This window comes from Primulina huaijiensis, chromosome 3, assembly GCF_012295235.1.
Source record: "Primulina huaijiensis isolate GDHJ02 chromosome 3, ASM1229523v2, whole genome shotgun sequence".
Lineage (NCBI taxonomy): Eukaryota > Viridiplantae > Streptophyta > Magnoliopsida > Lamiales > Gesneriaceae > Primulina > Primulina huaijiensis.
Genome location: NC_133308.1, coordinates 24,958,805 through 24,981,358, shown reverse-complemented (window position 1 = coordinate 24,981,358; position 22,554 = coordinate 24,958,805). Strand labels below are relative to the sequence as shown.

The 22,554-nt window shown below is 31.8% G+C and overlaps 1 pseudogene; it reads left to right on the top strand.

Moving 5' to 3' along the window:
• Window positions 1–9,309: 9,309 nt before the first annotated feature.
• LOC140972611 (uncharacterized) lies at window positions 9,310–21,415 on the top strand (annotated as a pseudogene).
• The last annotated feature ends 1,139 nt before the right edge of the window (window positions 21,416–22,554 follow it).

The following is a 22,554-nucleotide window of genomic DNA, read 5'->3' as shown; positions in this document are numbered from 1 at the left end:
ATATAAGATAGAGATATGATGATATCATCATTTAAGTTTTCATAATTTGTTTATTGAGATGTTATATTTTATCATTTTTTATACAAATATAAATTTAATTTTGTTTAAACAATATTTTAACCAAAAAAATTCTAATATTTTGTTTAAACAATATTTACTAAAAAATTTATTATCACAGTATAATGAGAAATATTATTTTTATATTTTGAAATCCATAATATTTTTTATACTTAATTTTATTAATAAAATATTTCTCTTTGTAGAATTATATAGTAAAGATAAGAAGAAGAAGATTTGTATGTATAGTATATAATATATGTTGAGAGGAAAATTGGCTGATTCACAATCAACAACAACAATACTAAATAATAATATATATATTAGCAAACCATGCAACCGTAGGACTATATTAATTAATGCCAAAATATTAACTATTCAATAGACAATGAACTTACAAGAAAACAATAAAGAAAAACAATTTGCTAACTTAAATATTAATCAATGCCAAAATATTAACTAGTCACTAGACAGTGAACTTACAAGAAACCCATAAAAAAAACAACTTGCTAACTTAAATAAAAAAAATAGTCAAAGGCATATAGAAAAAATCACAGTTGATAGTGATATATTTGTATTAAATATTGAATATTGATATTGATATAGATATTTAAGAAGATATAAAGCTAGCCAATAAAAAACTAGTAACATGAGATAACTAATGAAACTAGCTAGTAACCTATAAAATATATCTTGGAATGTCATGTCATTGTTAATATATCACCGTTACTCCAACCGTGTGTACAATTGCTATGCCATTTATAGATTATCACTAAACTAACCAACCAACCTTTGGAAGTTGAAAAATGTGATTTTACATGTTTCAATAATTGTCTCTCCACAGTTGTTTCAAGAAAGCTTCCTCCTTCAGTGCATTGTCGTAAATCACTGTTCGGGGCTTACAGAGATCCATGACCTTGCAATCACTTTTTCTTCTTCTAGTGACCAAGCTATCTTCTTCTTCTTCTTTTGAGCATCCTCTTTGTTGCTCGTATCCCTGTTGAGGGTAATGTTTCTGAGTCCAAATGATGACAAATGTGGGAGAAACGGATACTCTGGTAGATAAGATAGCGTTGGGTACTCTTTGTCGGTGCCAACAACATCTAAATTGACCCTTCTTGATTCATATGAAGGGAACGTGGATGCTTCTGTATGATTGGAATAATACGATGTTGCATGATATTACATGTTCAGGTTCATGTATTAATAACATTAAGCATAAATTGATTACTACTAAATTTTAAATGAGATAATGATTAAAAATACAAAAAGAAAACGTTATAAAACATAAATTTTGGAAGAATCGTGGAAATATTTTTTGGCCCATTTAAGAATTGACCTATACTTTTTAAAAACAATTTTCCTCCATTTGGTATTCATGATTCTTTGACCATTTGTCTTCCAATGTACAACAATCACTTTTTTTGATGTAGCAGTACTATAAATCTCGAAATTTAGAAATCATAAAACATATAGGAATTAAAAGGATTTGAATTTGAACATATTTGAGTGCATATATTTGTCATATGATGTCTCTATGTCTCTTTTTTTAATGCAATTTCGTATAGATAGATCTATAATTATATAAATTTGTTAATTAGTTACGTACACCCAAGGGAAAACCAAATTAAAGAAGCGTCTATGACTTGGCTTCAGCCCAACGTGACCTTTCCCCTATAACTCAATAACATAATACGTGTTTTATTCTTTAAACTAGCTCAATGTTATTCTAAATTTCTTTAACCCGATTTGCTCCCCTTTCTATTTCTTAAACGGGAAAATTAGAATTTAGGTCTTATAAGTTGTCATATTTTGGATTTTAGTTTTGTAACTTGTCGAAATTTGGTTGGAAATTTTTTGGTTTTGATCATTTTTTGCCCAAAATTACTATATTCAACGAATATTTCTTATTTGGCATCAATGTTCTCGTACGTGACTCATTCGACGATAAAAAAAACTGTATTACGTATATTAAAATCAATTCAAGCAAAATGATAGGTTTTTCCCTTCATTTTGAAATATTTGGCCCTTTATTTTTGTTTGAATTAATTTTAATGTATGTACCATTGACTTTATTTAAATCATATGAGTTATGTAAGACAAAGTCGGTGTCAAAAAAATCCAAGTTACTGGATGAAAACTAAAATTCAACAAGTTACAAGACTAAAATCCGAAACATGACAACCTACAAGACCAACATCCTAATTTTCTCTTCTTAAACCCTTATATTTTCACCATGCAATGCTCGAGTCCAAGACCAAGACTGTACCGACTCTAAGAGTTATGCTAACAAGTCATCGCTTGAACACACGCACGCCAAAATTTTGTAATTTTGTTCTAAGTTAAGTGGCCAGTAGGCTCATAGCATGCATAATTATTAAAATATTAAAAGTATATATTCTGGCTAAGGAAGAAGTCACTCACGTTTGGAACATTTTTGAGTAGTTGAGAAACAGACATCTCGTGGGAAATATTGGAATACTCTAAGACCATATAGGAAATTACCTAAAATGTGTTGGACAAGTGATTTGAACATTCTACGTCATGTGGAACGACATAAAATTTCGTGAAAAGTATTAAATATAAAAGATTTTTGAGCAATCATGTACAAACTTGAAGGAAGATCTAGATTATTTTAAAGATTTCTTATGTTAAAATATGAGTGTAGAAAGTTTTAAAACTCTCTATTTGTAATTAATTATTGTAGAATATTCTTGAATGAGGATCTCCACTTTTAAATTAGGTGGTGACTTGTATATATACTGATAGAACTTTACTTTCTGCAACAAGGTATTTTCTTAGTGATATTTTTTGTCCACTAATTCTCCAAATCATTTGTGTTTCACTCATAAACGGACACACTTATACATTCTTCCTTTTAATAAAAAAATATATAAAATCTACTTTACTAACTTCGTAACATATCTATATCTATTGCATCTCATGTTCTAATTATATTCAAAGTTATTAAAATATTTATCTATTTTTACCCATAACTTTGAATTTATAAAAATATAGGTTAGGTTGTTTATAGGGTTTAATCATATTTACGATTATATAATATAAAAAAATATAATCTAAAAAAAACAATCCAGTTTAAAAAAATCGCAAGGAAAACAAGGTACATTTCATAGCTTAATTTAATTTTTTTATATAAATTTAATTCAATTAAAATATTTATGCAAACAACCACACAAAATCCACTAATCTATTACGGTATAAAGGAGAGCTCTTTTTAGAAAATTAACTTTTGATTAAGTCATTTTCCTATTTCAAATTGCTATTTCATTAAATTTTTATCTTAACTAGTTTACCATTTGTTTGATGTATTAAGATAATATGGCAAATAGTTTATATAACATATTGCTATAATTAAATTTTAAAATATAATATTTATTTTTTTTGTCTAATCACTAATCGAAGTAATGAAATTGTAAATTATAATACAAATGATTTTCATTGACTTTTTAAAATTTATTTTAATTATAATGATTAGAAAAATTCATAATAAGAATATGATATAAACTTGTAGCCCTAGAACTAAAATTTAGTTACCAAACTGCAAAGAACCTGAAGCCATCCAAAACTAGATGTAATCTGAGTATGGTTTTGGTTCTCGAAGCTGTTCTCATGAGTGCTCCTCCAATCAATATTCTTCGGCTGGTATCTCTCCTTCACTCTTAAATGGTTTCATTCTACGTGTGGTATTCTGAACATCAATTGCAAGCATTAAAATGGACACAATTATACATTCTTCCTTTTAATAAAAAAATAGATAGAATCTACTTTACTAACATTTTAACATATCTATATCTATTGCATTCTCATGTTCTAATTATATTCAAAGTTATTAAAATAGTTATCTATTTTTACCCATAATTTGAATTTATAAAAATATAGGTTAGGTTGTTTATAGGGTTTAATCATATTTAAGATTATATAATATTAAAAAAAACAATCCAGTGTAAAAAAATTGTAAGGAAAACAAAGTACATTTCATAACTTTATTTTATTTTATTTTTATAAATTTAATTCGATTAAAATATTTATGCAAACAAACACATAAAATCCATTAATCTATTACTATATATAAACAACCACATAAAATCCATTAATCTATTACTATGTATAAACGAGAGCTTTTTTTAGAAAATTAACTTTTGATTAAGTCATTTTCTTATTCCAAATTGCTATTTCATGAAATTTTTTAATTTTAATTAGTTTACCATTTTTTTGATGTATTATGATAATATGGCAAACGGTTTATACATATTGCTATAATTAAATTTTAAAATAAAATATTTATTTTTTTCGGTCTAATCACTAATCGAAGTAATGAAATTGTAAATTATAATACAAATGATTTTCATTGACTTTTTAAAATTTATTTTAATGATAATGATTAAAAAATTCATAATAAGAATATGATATAAACTTGTAGGCCTAGAACTAAAATTTAGTTACCAAACTGCGAAGAACCCAAAGCCATCCAAAACTAGCTGTAATCTGAGTATGGTTTTGGTTCTCGAAGCTGTTCTCATGAGTACTCCTCCGATCAATATTCTTCGGATGGCATCTCTCCTTCACTCTTAAGTGGTTTCATTCTATGTGTGGTATTCTTAACATCAATTGCAATCATTAAAAGTATGACATGTGTAATGTTTCTTGAATTCTTGCTTTTGGATGTTTGTGTTATGTTGCTGTAGTTGTATCTTTTCCTATTTTATGCATGTTTATTTTTTGAAGATTGTTTTTGTCATTCGTTTTTCTTTAAAAGTATGTTTATTTCTTGTTTATTTCAAAACATTTTACTATTGTTATAAACATTCCCTCCAATCTCAAGGGGAATTGGTATTGAAATGGGAAATACGAGCACATAATTTATTGGTATGTTTCTATTTTTTTTTTCCCATTACATTTTCCATCACATTTTTAACTTGTCTGAGATGGACATTTTCATCACTAGCTTGATTATGGCCTTAATAGACATTTTTTCTTGTATTTTATTTATTTTAACTTTGGCATCATTTTGATAAACATTATGCAGGATCACAACTTCGAGATTATATTTCACAGTGGATTTTTCCATTGATTCTTAACATAAAATTGATATGATGATTTGAAAGGAAAAAAAATCAAAATCAAAAACAAAAACAAAAATAAAAAAAGAACGAAAGAAACTGGAAGTGAAAAATGAGTCCTCTCTTTTAAACCCTAAACCAGGAGAGCTCCCTTATGGGCCGGACTTTTTAGCATGATCGATTAACCGCTCGTAGAAACTCAGCCCGAAGTAGTTAGCCTTTCTTTTAATCTATAAAGTTTATTTATAATTATTTAAATTATACCAAGGATGCGAATAAATATGTTAAACAATTAGGGTTTCTTTTGGATAAATATTTGTAAATGTTTTTACAAAAATTTTATAAAATGTTTTAAAAGTTATTTTAAATATAAATATGTGTTTTCAAAACTATTTAAAAAAAATATTTTTATAGTTAAAAATAATTAAGATATGTGTTCTCTGAATTATTCTTTAAAAATTATATTTGAAGAACAATTTTTTTAAAATCTTTTACCAAAATCTTGTACAAACGCATACTTTATTTTTTCCATTTATAAAATTACTAAAAATGTTTTAAAGATACTTGTTTAACCAGACAAGTACTATAAATATGATACAACGGGGGTATTTTTGTTTGTATAATTTTTTGTGTATATTTTGTGAAGTCAAAGAATTTGATTTATAAACAATATATAACGATTACTTATTCGATTAAGCTCTTGGAAGTTGAATGTGATATTGAAGTTTATTAGAACGTGTAATTTCAGCAAAGACAATTGTGTGTGTGTGTGTGTGTTTTTTTTTTTTATCGAAAGTTGAAGATAAGTTTGGACAAATTAGTATAGAGTTTGGACTAAAATTGAGTTGTTGAGAGTTACATATATCAGTTGTATTAAGCTTAAAGTCCTTTGAATTATTCAATATCATCATCGCGGGATAATTAGCATACTCCAGTATGGACATAGTATCGTCAAAGTGGTTGTCTATGTTTGTATATATTTCGAAGGGTTGTAGACTTCAAAGTTAGGCATAGAACAAATATTTCATAAGAGTGGACGTAAAAGGTAATTACAAAATTTATATTCTATTTTCAATACAATTTTTACTTGGATAAAATTCATATTCACCCACGTTTGAAACCAATTTCAAAATACTATTTAAAATTACTTCATGTCAAACATGTCTTTGGATGGAGTCCAATTAATTATTTGTAAATCTATTAAATGTATGATAGATCCAAATATTAAATAATATAGTTTTAACATATTTATTCACATCCTTGATATAATTTAGATAATTATAAAGAGAGGCCAACTACTCCGGGCTGAGTTTATACGAGCGGTTAATCAATCAGGCTAAAAAGCCCGGCCCATAAGGGAGCTCTCCTGGTTTAGGGTTTAAACTAGAGGACTTGTTTTTCACTTCCAGTTTCTTTAGTTCTTTTTTCGATTTTGAATTTTTTTTTTCTTTCAAATTTCATATAATATTTATGTTCAGCATCAACGGAAGAATCCACTGTGAATTATAATCTCGAAGTTAAGCTCAAATAGCTACTCCGAAACCTCACGTCGGCATGCTCAAATCTTTTTGCCGAGTCTTCGAAGATGATTCAACATACACCCGAATATATACAGCACCCGAATATGAACTGAGGATTCTGATGAACTGCTTCGAAGACTCGGCAAAAAGATTTGAGTCTGCCGACGTGAGGTTTCGAAGTAGCTCTTTGAGCTTAACTTCGAGATTATATTTCACAATGGATTCTTCCATTGATTCTGAACATAAAATTGATATGATAATTTGAAAAAAAAAATGAAAAACAAAAACAAAAATCAAAGAAAGAACGAAAGAAACCGCAGGTGAAAAATGGGTCCTCTCGTTTAAACCCTAAACTAGGAAAGCTCCCTTATGGGCCGGGCTTTTTAACATGATCGATTAACCGCTAGTAGAAGGTCTCTCTTTTAATCGATAAAGTTTATTTATAATTATTTAAATTATACCAAGGGTGCGAATAAATATGTTAAACAATTAGGGTTTCTTTTGGATAAATATTTATAAATGTTTTTACAAAAATTTTATAAAATGTTTTAAAAGTTAATTTAAATGTAAATATGTGTTTTCAAAACTATTTAAAAAATATATTTTTATAGTTAAAAATAATTAAGATATGTTTTTGGATAAATAATTTTTTCTCAAAAAATATCTCTCAATTATTCTTTAAAAATTATATTTGAAGAACAATTTTTTTAAAAACTTTTACCAAAATCTTGTACAAGCGCATACTTTATTTTTTTCATTTATAAAATTACTAAAAATGTTTTAAAGATACTTGTTTAAACAGACAAGTACTTTAAATATGATACAACGGGGGTATTTTTGTTTGTATAATTTTTTGTGTATATTTTGTGAAGTCAAAGAATTTGATTTATAAACAATATATAAGGATTTCTTATTCGATTAAGCTCTTGGAAGTTGAATGTGATATTGAAGTTTATTAGAACGTATGATTTCATCAAAGACAATTGTGTGTGTGTGTGTGTGTGTATCGAAAGTTGAAGATAAGTTTGGACAAATTAGTATAGAGTTTGGACTAAAATTGAGTTGTTGAGAGTTACATATATCAGTTGTATTAAGCTTAAAGTCCTTTGAATTATTCAATATCATCATCGCGGGATAATTAGCATACTCCAGTATGGACATAGTATCGTCAAAGTGGTTGTCTATGTTTGTATATATTTCGAAGGGTTGTAGACTTCAAAGTTAGGCATAGAACAAATATTTCATAAGAGTGGACGTAAAAGGTAATTACAAAATTTATATTCTATTTTCAATACAATTTTTACTTGGATAAAATTCATATTCACCCACGTTTGAAACCAATTTCAAAATACTATTTAAAATTACTTCATGTCAAACATGTCTTTGGATGGAGTCCAATTAATTATTTGTAAATCTATTAAATGTATGATAGATCCAAATATTAAATAATATAGTTTTAACATATTTATTCACATCCTTGATATAATTTAGATAATTATAAAGAGAGGCCAACTACTCCGGGCTGAGTTTATACGAGCGGTTAATCAATCAGGCTAAAAAGCCCGGCCCATAAGGGAGCTCTCCTGGTTTAGGGTTTAAACTAGAGGACTTGTTTTTCACTTCCAGTTTCTTTAGTTCTTTTTTCGATTTTGAATTTTTTTTTTCTTTCAAATTTCATATAATATTTATGTTCAGCATCAACGGAAGAATCCACTGTGAATTATAATCTCGAAGTTAAGCTCAAATAGCTACTCCGAAACCTCACGTCGGCATGCTCAAATCTTTTTGCCGAGTCTTCGAAGATGATTCAACATACACCCGAATATATACAGCACCCGAATATGAACTGAGGATTCTGATGAACTGCTTCGAAGACTCGGCAAAAAGATTTGAGTCTGCCGACGTGAGGTTTCGAAGTAGCTCTTTGAGCTTAACTTCGAGATTATATTTCACAATGGATTCTTCCATTGATTCTGAACATAAAATTGATATGATAATTTGAAAGAACAAAAAATCAAAAACAAAAACAAAAATCAAAGAAAGAACGAAAGAAACCGCAAGTGAAAAAATGGGTCCTCTCGTTTAAACCCTAAACCAGGAGATCTCCTTTATGGGCCAGGCTTTTTAGCATGATCTATTAACCTCTATTAGAAGATTTCTCTTTTAATCTATAAAGTTTATTTATAATTATTTAAATTATACCAAGTGTGTGAATAAATATGTTAAACAATTAGGGTTTCTTTTGGATAAATATTTATAAATGTTTTTATAAAATGTTTTAAAAGTTAGTTTAAATGTAAATATGTGTTTTCAAAACTATTTAAAAAAAATATTTTTATAGTTAAAAATAATTAAGATATGTTTTTGGATAAATAATTTTTTCTCAAAAAATATCTCTCAATTATTCTTTAAAAATTATATTTGAAGAACAATTTTTTTAAAAACTTTTACCAAAATCTTGTACAAACGCATACTTTATTTTTTTTCATTTATAAAATTACTAAAAATGTTTTAAAGATACTTGTTTAAATAGACAAGTACTATAAATATGATACAACAGGGGTATTTTTGTTTGTATAATTTTTTGTGTATATTTTGTGAAGTCAAAAAATTTGATTTATAAACAATATATAATGATTATTTATTCGATTAAGCTCTTGGAAGTTGAATGTGATATTGAAGTTTATTAGAACGTGTGATTTCAGCAAAGACAATTGTGTGTGTGTGTGTGTTTTTTTTTTATCGAAAGTTGAAGATAAGTTTGGACAAATTAGTATAGAGTTTGGACTAAAATTGAGTTGTTGAGAGTTACATATATCAGTTGTATTAAGCTTAAAGTCCTTTGAATTATTCAATATAATCATCGCGGGATAATTAGCATACTCCGGTATGGACATAGTATCGTCAAAGTGGTTGTCTATGTTTGTATGTATTTCGAAGGGTTTTAGACTTCAAAGTTAGGCATAGAACAAATATTTCATAAGAGTGGACGTAAAAAGGTAATTACAAAATTTATATTCTATTTTCAATACAATTTTTACTTGGATAAAATTCATATTCACCCACGTTTGAAACCAATTTCAAAATACTATTTAAAATTACTTCATGTCAAACATGTCTTTGGATGGAGTCCAATTAATTATTTGTAAATCTATTAAATGTCTGATAGATCCAAATATTAAATAATATAGTTTTAACATATTTATTCGCACCCTTGATATAATTTAGATAATTATAAATAAGCTTTATAGATTAAAAGAGAGGCCAACTACTCCGGGCTGAGTTTCTACGAGCGGTTAATCGATCAGGCTAAAAAGCCCGGCCTATAAGGGAGCTCTCATGGGTTAGGGTTTAAACTAGAGGACCCGTTTTTCACTTCCAGTTTCTTTAGTTCTTTTTTCGATTTTGATTTTTTTTCTTTTAAATTTCATATAATATTTATGTTCAGCATCAATGGAAGAATCTACTGTGAATTTTAATCTCGAAGTTAAGCTCAAATAGCTACTCCGAAACCTCACGTCGGCATACTCAAATCTTTTTGCCGAGTCTTCGAACAGTTCATGAGAATCCTCAGTTCAGATTCGGGTGCTGAATATATTTGGGTGTATGTTGAATCATCTTCGAAGTTGGTTGAATTTTGGCAAGCCTGGGAATCTCGGAAAACGAAACCAGAGTTTTTGCATGTTTTGAAGTTAGTTTCTGAGATACTGAAGCATCATCGTGGAAAGGTTAGTGATGATGTGGGTCGCGTGTTGGATAAGTTTGGGCGTATAGTGATTGAGGAAAAGATGTGGGATTTATACAAGGAGTTGAACAGCAAAGAGGGCAAGAGACAGAATGTGGTGCTTTTGTTGTTGGCTTCCATTGTTCGGCGCAGTTCATACTTGGCGTGGGAGGTTGCCAAGATTTGTGATTTCAAGCTCCCGGTTTTTTCCAAGCTGGCAGAGGTTAGGTTGAGGGGTAAGCAATTTGGTAAGGGCAAGAGAAAAAGTAGTTCCACTAGAAAATCTTTTGTTGGTTTTGCTATGGCATTTTTGGAAGTAGGCTATCCAAGGTTGTTGAGGGGAATTTTGCAGCAGAAGGAGATGTACTCTGGGGTGTTGAGGGGGCTGGGGAATGATGATGATGAGACTGTGATTTATGTTTTATCCATTCTGTGTGACTGGGTTCTTGTTCCGGAGTCTTTAGTGCCTACAGGACTAAGGAGCGTGTTGTTTGGAAGTGTTACTTTGGAGCAGTTGATTAGCATTTCAGGGAGGAATGATTTTGGGGATGCCACAAAGTTGGCACATGAAGTGATGGTTTTGGTGTGTACTGACCCTTTGAACGGATTGATGCCAGACTTGAAGAGGCATCCAAGTCCTCACTTTGGTAATCGGAAGCGACTTCTGGATTTAATGAAGAAATTAAAAGCAACAGAAGTTGAGTACCATTTAGGCCTGCTTCTTGCCATTGTGAAAGTGACGCCCTCTTTTGGTTCTGCTTATCTGGATGATTTCCCGTGCAACATTGAAGATCTTTCATCATCTGACTGGTTAGAATTTCTCAGTACTTTTGTGTTATGTTTATGATGCTATTTATGCAAGTACACATATAAGTTATAGCATACAAAAGTGATGTGTTATGTAAATAAGATGTGGAGAACTTAATATACATATATGCGTATATATGTCTATGTATACAATTTTTTTATAATTACTTGCAACTTGCAGGTTAGCGGCAGTTTCCACCGCTGCTGAGGTGGTTTCGTCAGTGAGCGATGGGCTCAACCTTGGTTTTGCCGATCATCAAGAGCTGCTCACATTTAAAAGTCCATTTGTGCAGAATGTTATGAAATGCATTGTACCACGTCCTTTCAGTAGATCAGTTATTAATAAAGGGTTACTTCATTGTGAGCCTCTTGTAAAACATGGAACATTGAGGCTTGTACTGGTGGGATTAAAGTTACTGGATTCTTTTCTTAATTATATGGGCAGTTCTGTTCATTCAAATAATAAAATGACTCAGAAATGGAACACTTTAAGGACGGACATTGAAAATGAAGTCCGGATGTTGCTTCCCGACCCCCAAGTCCTATTATCATTACTTTCTCCTCTAACTAACCACATCAGTTGTCTTATGCATCTTACGAAGAGAAAATGTGAAACAGAAATTGGGCCAGAAAAATCATTACATGTTAGTAAGAGGATGAAAAGTTATGCTGCAAATGAAGACATTGATATTCTCGTGGGTGGGGTTTCTGAGGTAGATATGTCTTGGGTTGATCAAGGAAGTAGTCATTCGAGCAGTGAGCAGGGGTTAGAGAAAGGATCTGACGTTAAATCTATTGGTAATCTGTGGGGTTTACACCACTGTTCCATGGCGGATGTGAACAACGGTGAAACGTATTTTTACTCAAAGCTACTGGACACTCTTAAAATTTATCACGTAAGTTATGAGGGTTGAAATTGTTTTGGTCAATGTGAACTGTTAGGATAATTGAGAGATCAATTGATTTTTTGATTTTCAACTAGTTTTCCACCATGAAAGCAAATTTATGCGACATAGGGTTGAATCAATGATGATTCTTACTGAGTTTTGGCACTTCATAATCATTTTTTTTTCTTCCTAGAGGTTTTAGACTTGCAAATCTGTATTTTACTTTTTGCTCATATGTTAAGGGTGGATAATTTAAGGATTACACACATTGAACTCTCTTAGTTTATAGTATTAATTGCGTTATTATGTTCTACATTTTTTTGAAGCTGATTCAAGCAGTAACTATATTAGTTTGATGAGCATTTTGAATTTTAGAAAAGCCATGACTGATTGTTTTTAGTGGCTGGATGGCCTTTAAAGTCGCTTCTTTCTTGATATGCAAGCCTTAATTCAGACGACTTGTTAACTTTCAAAATCAACTCCTTACATGTCATTTAAGTATGTTAACTACTAATAATTGGGACGTTAATGTTGTTGCTTCTGGGTTGTCAATCAATTCTCTTGGATTTTCCTTTTTATTTATTTATTATCCTTTTCCTGTCATTTCAATTCTTTTACGAGGAAAAGTCTCAGCTAATAAGAACTCGTGTTTACCTATCTATACTTTCTTCAATCTAAGCTACATAGTTGGATTTTTCCTTGTGCTTTCGCTCCGTACGTGTGTGTTTGCCATGAACTGGTATTTTCTTGTTATTTTTGTGTTATTCAGCAAGTCTACTTTTGATTAAAAATAAGAATCTCCACATTCTATTTCTTGAAAATTTTCCATCCCTGCCCAGAGTTCTTGTATAAATTTAAATTCCATAGTTGATTTTTTGGCACTGCTTACAACTTATTGTGAACTCCGTTCTGTTGCAGCGAACGATGCCCTTGGCCTTGAAAGGACTGTTTGATTTGTTTAGGTTTCTGCCAAGCAATCCTCTATCCTTACCATCAATTCTGCAGCTGTCTCTGTTACAATTTCTGAGTGAACATGTCTGTCAGTTTTCTAGAGATGTGTGTCCTGTTAGAACCCAAGCACAAATGTACAAGCATCTTCATTCATTTATCGTCCTCTTGATGTATTCACCTGTCAGAGAGATAAAGGAACATGCTTATAATTTAGCCAATGCTGCCATGTCAAGCACCGGTGCATTTGACAACTCTAGGGAAATATGTGCATGGTTCTCTTTTATACCTGGCTATGGCTGCAATCATCCTTATGTCAGTGACGTGGAAGTTGAAATCTTCCAAAAGTTGTCATCAGTTATTATTTCATTTTTATGTGATGCTGTTTCTACGATTGGAAATAATTTATACAAGTATATGGAATTCTTGAGGCATTACACCTATGATCCAGAAGGTGGCAGAGGTAATCCACATTATATCCAATCTCCTTTTTTCTTATGAGAGTTTTGGCTGAAAAGCTATAGGCCTTGTGTCAACTTAGTTGGCATGCAATTTGTCATAGTCTTTGAAAATTGCGTGACTGTTGTTTCCGAATTAAGAATTGATAATTGAATGTTACGAAGAAAGTGATATAGGGAAATGTCTTCTAGAGGCTAAATTTTCAGGGGCTGAATCTTGAGAACTTAACTTGTCCGAATATAAATCTTCATAATAGCCAAGGACAAACTGGTTAAGAATTTGAGTTTTCTGTCTATGTTAATTATTGCTATTTGTGCTCAGTTGTGTAGGTTATGCCAAAATAACTATGTTGTCTTGCACTTTTACTTGTATTCCTTGAACTTAATGCTTTCTCGTAGTTTGGTCTTTTGTTGATGAATTTTGTGGAAAAGGTTTTGTTTTGCATTTTCATTACATTGCAGTGTTGGCTTATCAATTTTGATGCGACAGAACACTTGTCTTTGATCTCTCACACTCAGTTAAAGTCTTTTAGAACAACAAATCTTATTAAATAGAATGCTTAATAGACGTCACTTATTAGATTTCATATTCTTCTAACAGGGGAAAAATCCTCTGTGACATCTAATTGACAAGCTTGTTACCCCCTTTAAACTGTTATCTGAAGAATACTTCTTTTTCTTGTTTAGTTTTCTTTTTATTTATAGTTCAATAACTAATCTGGGTATATTGTAATTCATGTTTGTAGCATCTTGGTCTTTAGTGGCTGAAGATTATCATCCTTGTTCATCTATCGAAAAGGGGAAAAACTGTATATTTATTCGCATGGTAAAAAATCTACAAGAAACCTTTTTTTCTGCATATTCCTTTGCTACTAGTTCTTCAGCAGGTTAAAGAAGAAAATCAAAACAGAAACACAACCTACAGTTCAGGTTTAAAAATTTATATCCACTTTCTTACTTGACAGCTAGTTAAATAAGAAAATCAAAGGCATAAACATGATTACATTTGAGGTTATGAAAGTTATATCCACTGTCCACTTTAAATTGTTGGCGCATAATTTCTATGGTGAGGAAGTGTCGTTCTGAATTCTGAGCAGAATCGTGATTTTTTGTATTGTTGAACTTTTATAATCTGCTGCTTCCCTTTTCTTTCTTTTGCTGTTGAGCACTTGACCAGGCCATTCACCACAATACTCTGTAGGAATTAGATTTATCATTGTTGAAATTGAGGTTTTGGTCTTGGAGGTGATGTATTCTTTTTCACTAGAACAAGCACAGGTTTGCCGTTATATCTGTTGTGAAATTTGTGCTGAGGTTTTTCATATTGCAAAGATGCATCATCACCTCAGTTCATATTAGATTCGTGGCCCAATTTAATCTTCCTGAAGTTGCTTTATAGATCAATTTCTGTCCTAAAACAATTATAGATTCTAAAATTCCAGATTTTTGTTTCTTTCTGCCTTTGGTTTCAGTTTCTCACCGTTTTTATGTGAGTTAATTTCGCATCTGATTTCTGATGTGCTATTACTAGCAGATCAATCTCCTGATGTGAGCCCTTTCATTATTTGTGTTTTGGAGAAGTGCATCAGGTTGTTTAGCTCTGAGTCTGTGGCCTTCACACTACCTCAGAAGTCACTCATATCGCAATATGTTTGCAACACAATCAAATATTTATTGGATACTCAGGTAGAAACAATTTTTGACACAATTTTTCATGCTTTGTTCTGTTTTTCTGCGTTTTTGTTTTCTATATCATGAACTTTGACAAGCAAACACGATGAAATTATAAAACATTCCAGGTGAATTCTGGGCCATTATCATCTCTAATTGATCGTCTCTTATCTGAGAAACTTGAGAGTTTAAGCAGCATAGCCAATGTCTTGGAACTCGTCGAATGTCCATGTGAGCTGAGGCCATTGAAGACCCTGTTATACTTTTCACATCATATGTTGCATCGACAATCTTACAGAGTCAGTTCAAATGTTGTGGAAGTTATTCAATCCAGCTGTTGTTTTACGAATACTCTTTGCGAAATTAAAGGAGTTTTGAGAAAGGAATGTGACAGTGGCATCGTTGGATTGGCCGTGGGATTTTCCTCTTCATTGATATGCGCAAGGCGTATTGAGATACTGCAGAATTTTCCATTAGTCTTATGCATCTCAAGAAACTTACGTGAGGTCCCGTTCTCAATTGTCGCATCAATATTTTTTCTTGAACCAAGCTACCTTACGGATGTCTTTAACCTATGGCCTGATATGCTTATTAGTGGTGTGCAAAGTGTTATTCATGGTAAAGATGAGGAGGAAGAGATGCTTTCAATGGAAGCTGCTTCTATGGCATTTGCTTTTTATTTGAAGCTCTTTTCAGCGATTTTACGAAGCAGCAGCTTACACTTGTTTGAGCAGTCAGCCTTACAAAAGTTTCTTTTGGCTAAACTGACTGAGATGCCACCGGACCATTTGGTCTCTTCATTATGTAATATACTCTTTTGGATAAATGACATGCGTTCACCCCACAAAGTCAGGACTTTTGATGGACTTGAAATGCAATCTGAGATCTGCTTTATACTTGCAGAACACTTGTTGAGACAATTGCTGGTTCAAAGTTTGGACATTGTTACTCCTACTCATATTAATGGTCGCCAGCCCTTGCATTATGCTGTCTAAGTGGCAGAAATAATCTTAAATCATCCTGCCATGAGAGAATTGAATTTTCCTGTGTCTGGTGATATATCTGGTTCAATTTTTAAGGGAAATTTGGAAATACTTCTTGAATGGGCTGAACTGGGAATTCAGCGAATGGATCACCATGTCTTGAATCTATTAAGAACATCTAATCAGCTGTCGTTTAAGATTTGCAGTGGTCAAAGATCTGAACGAGTTTTAAATGCCAGGCAGAGAATTTTGAGAGCTTTTAAAGTGCTAATGCAAAAACTGTTCCTTGTTTTCAAAAAGGAGTTTGATGGATGTATCCGATTGATGGACTTTAAGGCTCTTGTCCCTAGGTTTTACACGTTACACACTTTGATTTGCTTCATATCTCCGTTTGAGCTGTTTGAATTGGTCAGCTGGCTGTTTTCCAAGGTTGATTTTCGTGATACTTCCTGGCCCCTATTCCCAAAAGAAGATGCTCTTTGTGTTGGTTTGCACTTAGCTAGCTTCGCTTTTGATTTTCTATTAGGCAATATGTTGCATCCGTACTCAAAAAATAAAGACAATATGGGTGCGATAGAGGAGATACATCTTAATCTTTCTCTCTTGGAACAAATCTTTTTTCAAGTATTCGAGATGGCCTGTATTTTTAATCTTGATGCTGCTGATAAATGTCTGCTTAAAGCTGTCAAGGTTGTGAAAATGCATAAAGACATTCAACAGCCTTGCATTTATTCTATTATGGATTTATCGGTAATTATTGCAAGTTCTCCTGTAGATATGATATCTCATTGCTTGAACAGGATGAATAGAACCAAAGCTGAACTATTATTTCTTGTTGCTGAATTGAGCCCCCTGCATCTGTCTGTCTTTGGACACCTGTTTTCTGAAACACTGAAAAATTCACTGCTACCTATGGCCAATTGGAAGCAAAAAAATTATATATCCCCTTTTTCTGATGAAGAATTATTGATGATTTTGCCCACGGTTTTCCTTTGTGTGAATTCGATTGAGTCAAAATTTGGCGGAGAACTCCGCGAGCCCTTCGAACATATAATTTTTCTGTATAAGCAGATAGTTTTGGATGGTTTTTCTTACTGAGATTATTTTTGAGATGGGATTTGGTGACTCTACACCGTCCTCCTTCCAAGAGTTCTTTACTATTTTCTCAAACACTCTTCTCGGGAAAACAATCCATGTGTTTAGAGACCACCTGGAGGCAAGTGGGGGTGTCATGAAGTTTGAAAGGAGGTTGAGTTTATTTGATTCTGTTTGCCCAGATGCTAGTGCTGCATGTGATGATTTATTCGACTGTTATTGTGATGAGAGTGGATTGCCTTCAGTGGCACAGTCTTTAGATTATGTGAACAGAGTGGTTGCGAAGATAAACTTGTCTTTAGATTATGTGAACAGAGTGGTTGTGAAGATAAACTTTTGTAGGGTGCTATTGCTTCCAGATTATAATCAATTTCAGAAACCGGATAATGGAGAAGAAAAGGTTTCGTTAGAAGTTGACTCTGCTGTAGCGAAGTCAAGAATCCGATTCTTAAGGATATTGATCAATTCCTGGACGTTGATGGTTCAGAAATCCTCTGCAAATATTAATTACCTGGACAATATCAAGAACCAGAATATTTTCTTGATATACGTTTTTGGAGAACTTTATAATGAGTAATATCTTGAACTTGACAGCAGAGTGGCATAATCATCTAATCCAGTTGAGTTCTCTTCCCTCATAGAACAGCTTCTAAAGTCATTTCTTCTTTATAGGTTTGAGGATCCTACAACAGTAAAGAATGTCTTAATTGTTCTTACTTCTTTAACTCGGGGAAAAATTTCATCTGATTCCTTCATGCAGCTGTTGCCTGCTCATTCGCAATTTGCAAAGTTGATTAATCCATCCTACAGATCACCTAATTCCACTCAGTTAGGCTTGGCTTTTACTCCTATGATGAGCATTTTAAAATCAATAACTTTTTTTGGCTCTGGACTAGTTCCCCCAGATTGCAAGAATAATATGTTAACATCTCAGCGGTGTTTACATCAGCTAGAACTTGTCAAACTGGTCAGGGTACTTTTTATTATTAATGTACAACACTTTACTGTGGAGAAGGCATTGGTGTACAGTCTAAGGAATTGATTTATTTGCTTTTGTCTTCATATGGGGCAACATGTAATGATGTTGATGTGGAAATATATAGTTTAATTTTAGAAATTGAGTAGGCACCATTGCTCAGATGGATTACCTATGGGGTATCGCCTCTTTAAGGGTGAGAAAAGATCGGGAAAAGTATGAGGATACACGAATGGTCAACCCAGAAACTGTAGAAGTCCTTGAAAGTCGAAATATTCGATTCAGAGAAAATCTTACAGTCGATCCTAAGTTGTGTGCTCAAACTGTGCTTTATTTTCCTTATGGTTGGAGTGTCAATGGCAGAACTTTACTCGAGTTTCAGAAGGATGACTCTACGATGGTAAACAAGGTACATTTCTGGCCAGATCATTGTGATAATTTTTAAGCTTTATTTCAAGTTATCTCCTTCACCACTTCAGTATATTTGTTACCTTTGATACGCAAATAGCTTTTCTGTGGGCTACACCTTTATTATATCAAATAATATTCTGTTCAGGGGCATTCTCTGACTGCTGATAAACTGCAGATGTATGATCCTGTCTTCATCCTCCGCTTCTCCATTCATTGTCTTTCAGTGGGCAATATTGAGCCCATTGAGTTTGCCAGTTTAGGCTTACTTGCCATCACTTTTGTCAGTATGTCTTCACCAGATGATAATGTGAGGAAATTGGGTTATGAAGCACTTGCCAAGTTCAAAGATGCATTAGAGGTATTGAAAGTTTCTTCTATCATAGGTATTTAGAGATATGGATCTTGATATGTTATTTTTTGTGTTATGGGTGCATTCTGTGGAAGGGCTTTCTGTTTCCCCAATTTACTAAAAGATCAAGCCAAATACATTTTTAATATTACTCTGTAAGTCTGAATTATCTTGTAGTTAATATCTGACGGTAATATATTAGTGTAGGTCAGTATATATTTTTGAAAACTAGAATACCGTGTTTTCATTGTTTGTTCCAGCATTTTAGGAACAGCAACATGGTTGTTGAATGCTAAATAATAAGTTCATGAATTTTTATTCATTGCTGGCTTGATCTATAATGCGATAACTTCTTAAATGAGAGCAGGTCTCAGCCTAATGATTGATGGCTGGAAGTTTTTCCGGAAGATCTAAACAGTATTATATCTTGCAAAAAAATTGTCTTGTCCTGATCTCTGTTCCAACAAAAATGATATCTTGGTCCTGTCGGTGACTTTTCTGTTAATTGTTATAAATATTGCAATCATGAAGCTTAAGTCAATTCGTATAAAAAAATTTGATGGTATGTTCAATAGCACAAGTAAAACTCAAGAATTAAAAGGTGAATTCAATTCCTATCAGAAATGTAAGAAGAAGCAGCATGTGGCACAACTTCGTCTCTTAGTCTTATATGTGCAAAATGGGATAGAAGAGCCATGGCAGAGGATTCCATCCGTAATTGCTGTATTCATTGCGGAAGCTTCTTTGGTGCTCTTGGACCCATCACATGACAATTATTCAACCATAAGCAAGTTTCTTATGAATTCTGCTCGTGTAAATATGAGGGTATGTTGGATCACGATTCTGTGTTCTATTAATTTGCTTCTGTAGAACAATATTCTAATGTTTGTCTGCTCTGTGCTTTAACCATGACAGACTATACCTTTGTTTGAGAATCTTTTCTGGAGTAGCTCTGTTAGTTTCAGAAATGACAGGGTGTGGATTCTTAGACTGTTGTATGCGGGATTGAATGTGGAAGATGATGCTCAAATATATATTCAAAACTCCATTTTTGAGAAGATTTTTGGTTTTTATTCTTCTCCTCTTTCAGATAATGATTCCCAGGAACTTATTATCCAGGTGAGCATGGTTAAATCTATTTAATTTATCTTTATACTGTGAGCACATGAATTGTATTTAAAAGGCATTTTTTTGTTTCCTTCTGGTGCGACCTCTCAATTTAAGTTGGTGTTTTATCGCTTCTACTAGAAATAATGGGCGGTTTGATGGCAGCTTGTGAGCCATTGTGGCCAGCAAAACAATTTATTATGAATGTATCGAATTCTTTGAATGTTTGAAGAAAGCTTCGCAAAATAAAGATTTCAGAATTACATGTGGGAGGGCATACACCGAACCATAATCTATTAAATGATATTTTCTGGGTAAAGCCTTAAGTTCAGTGATCTGCACATCCAAATTAACCCCATGAATGTGGGTGGAACTTCAGATACATCAATGAGACTAGTTTTTCCGACCTTTTGACCTTTCCATAAATGTTTTTTTGATGTTCCTAAAGACATCTCTAGCATCGTTAGGTTATGTTTGTTTTATTTTTGGATGTAATACTATGAGGGCAGAAATCTCGGTTTTTTACTCTATTATTTGAACCATGTCTTGACTGGCGCCAAAATGCTTGCCTGTCTGAGCATCATCTTTGAGCAGTCCAAAATTTAAATATACCCCTTGCATCTTTGTTGAAGGAAACAATTTATTCACTCGCCTTTTAATATCAAGTACCAATTGTTTTTCAACTCTATACTGTGAACATATGCTGTTCATTTTCTGCTTTTGATTATTTACAGTCTCTCAGTTTCACCTGTTTAGAAAAATTTTGTTGTCTGGTTCTGTGATTTTCGCTGACACACAACTCACAGCGAAGAGCTATATCCAAGTTAATCTTTTATTGTGCAGATATTGAGGAAGGCGGTCAAACTACACAAGTTGGCCCGGAATTTAGTCGAGCAGTGCGGTATGATTTTATGGTTATCATCTATTGTTTCATCTCACTACTGGACTGAATTTCAAAACAGAAAAAGATTTATATCCACGCAATTACCTATAATAATGGAACTCTTGCAAATGAAAAATCTCTTTTGAGATCTTTGATTAATCTTTTCAATGTGGTTAGGAGAAAATTTTGAGCAATTAATCAGTTGTATTCTTTGTGAACTTTAAATTTCCTTGACTTTTATTATTATCAGAAAAGGAAACATGATATAAAAAATGGAACATGATATAAAAAATGGTTGCAACAAATGTGTATTGTAACTTTTATTTCTCAAGAGCTCTCTTTTTCGATCTCTAACTTTCTATCCAAAACATATTCAAATTTTTTGTTTACATTTATGTTTTTATTCATGCTGTGCTAAATCTCAATAACAAGAGTGAACATAGATAATTTATGTAAAATATGGTAAGGCTGTTTGATGGGCATATATGTGTGATTGTTTATTCTATATACCACCTTGGCAGTGGCACTGGTGGCACTATATGTATGTGGAGCGATTTATACTTTTTAGCATTTTATCGATTTTAGTTTAGAGAGAATATAATACCATAGCAAGTTTATATGTTTTTCACTCCCTCTTACCCAGTCCAATTAGGAAATGTCGTAGCAGGAATTAATCATTTTTTAAAATTTATTTCAATTAATTCAAAGAAAGTAATTATATATATAATTTGGTGAATTGGATTTTGTTTTCTATTTTACTGATGTTGATAGGACTAAATTATTAAATTCCATTGCATTATGATATTATCCATATTATTAAAAAAATTATTGTTGACAGCTGTATTTGTCATTTGGATAGAAGCTGAGGAATTTTATTGTTGTCAAGGGCCGAGCTAGACGTTTTTTGTTGAATTTTTTTTTCTTTCAAAATATTTATATTAAATTTTTTTGTTTAATATATATTATTATTACTAACAAAATGATACTATTAATTATATTCACTGTATTCGAAAGTCATCAACGATGGAGTTAATGCTAATGTTTCAATCATCTACTAGTAATCTACAAACTCATTTTCCAAACGACTCATTCTTGAAATTTTACGACACGTCTCATGAATAAATTTTGCTCATATTTCAATAATAAATAATATTTTTTTACATAAAAATAATATTTTTTATGAGTGACTTAAATAGAAGATATGTTCACAAAATTGACTCGTGAGATCGTCTCACAAATTTTTTTTTATGAATTAATTATCCCCCTAATATCCAGTTAAAAGTGAGTATTTGATTATAATCGAATCAATCGACAAAAAAGCAACAAACTGAACCGACTTAAATTTACTATTAAAATCAAATAAACCATATCGATAAAAAATCTGTTGTCTAACCGAAATTTTTAGGAAAAATTTTAAAAATCAAGTTTGTAGGGTGATGGTGATGGTGACGAAGAATATAGATAACGTATTATACAACACTTCATGATAAATTTTATATTACGTTGACTAATATTCTTATTCATAAAAGGCTAATTAAATTATAGAACATAGGGAAAAGTAATAAATTATCACGAATGAAATATCTTTCCAAACCTT